The 1,281-nt window shown below is 57.7% G+C and overlaps 1 non-coding gene across 1 annotated transcript; it reads left to right on the top strand.

Moving 5' to 3' along the window:
• Positions 1 to 390: 390 nt before the first annotated feature.
• On the top strand, positions 391 to 463 carry TRNAR-CCU. Its single transcript has one exon. It is a non-coding gene; the product is annotated as a tRNA-Arg (tRNA).
• Positions 464 to 1,281: the final 818 nt, after the last annotated feature.

Here is a 1,281-nt window from a genome sequence, read left to right as displayed (position 1 = left end):
ACCGGAAGGGGTCTGGCTGCTTCCGGTAAAAACCCGGCGGAGCGGACGTTCAGAGGGCGAGGCTCAAAAATCCGGCCAGTTCACTAAGCGCGCTCGGCTCTGCAACGTCGCGTGCCCGCTTTTGCGCAGGCGCGGGGACAACTGCGCAGGCAAACGCGAAGCAAGAGCGTGCGCGCGCCCGCTCCGCGTCCGGCGCCTCGGCGCGGCTTTGGGGCTAAAGCCTTTGGAGCTGCAACGCGCGCTTCTGTTCTCCGAACTACAACTCCCAGCACACCTCACCCACATCTCGGTAATAGGTGCAGCTTCCCAGGATAGGCTAAGAAACTGAAGTGTCGATGACGTACTAGAGAAAAAAATTGAATACGTTGTTTGAGCGCGTAGTTCACGGGAGCCCCAGTGGCCTAATGGATAAGGCATTGGCCTCCTAAGCCAGGGATTGTGGGTTCGAGTCCCATCTGGGGTGGCTACGTTTTTTCTTGAAACAGAATTATAGTGAAATATGGTAACTTTTACGTTCTTAAGAAGAGTGCATGTGTGGTTCTACTAGCTGTTAAGCTGCAGTTTGCGATAATCAGCACACTCCACTTCCTTCCTCTGAGCCGCAGGTTCCCGTAAGATTTTTGGGAAGTCTGTCAATACGTTGTATTTGGATATCCCTTCTAAAAGTCATTAAGAATCTTGTCAGTGTGTTCCACATCACATCCACACCCGCTCCCACCAGGCCCGCTTCTCCTGAGACTCAGCGGCTGCTCAGCTAACGGCGTCTTAAATGACGCGGTCAAGAAATTACCTCCTTTTCCCTGGCCCGGCCTTTCTCAGGGTTTTGTGAGGACCCGGTACTCAGCTACGCTCGGCTTTCGTTTGCTTCTCTCTTAGCTCGTGAGAGCGCCGCTCGGCGTTCGATTAATATGGTTCCGCAGAACAGGGAAGTGAGACGTTCCACGTTCCTGGTCAATCGATAGGGGGAGCCGGTAGTCCGGGCCCGACCGTACCATTAGGCGGCTGGGCAGGGGGGTGAGGCGAGGGGTTAGCAGGGGCGTAGGGCGACCGTCGGGCACCAGGCTCGGAGGACAGGAAAATGGCGGCCTTGGGGTCCCCGGCGCGCACTTTTCGAGGCCTCCTGCGGGAGTTACGCTACGTGAACGCGGCCACCGGCCGACCCTATCGCGACACCGCGGCCTATCGGTACCTTGTGAAGGCTTTCCGTGCGCATCGGGTACGGAAGGCGTGTCCCGGGGAGGGAGGAAGCGCACGGTCTCGGCGCTTGCACTTCCCAGGCCG

Source organism: Galeopterus variegatus, unplaced genomic scaffold, assembly GCF_000696425.1.
Source record: "Galeopterus variegatus unplaced genomic scaffold, G_variegatus-3.0.2 Scaffold72738, whole genome shotgun sequence".
NCBI lineage: Eukaryota > Metazoa > Chordata > Mammalia > Dermoptera > Cynocephalidae > Galeopterus > Galeopterus variegatus.
Note: the sequence above shows the minus strand (reverse complement) of the source record. Positions and strands in the feature narration are given on the sequence as shown.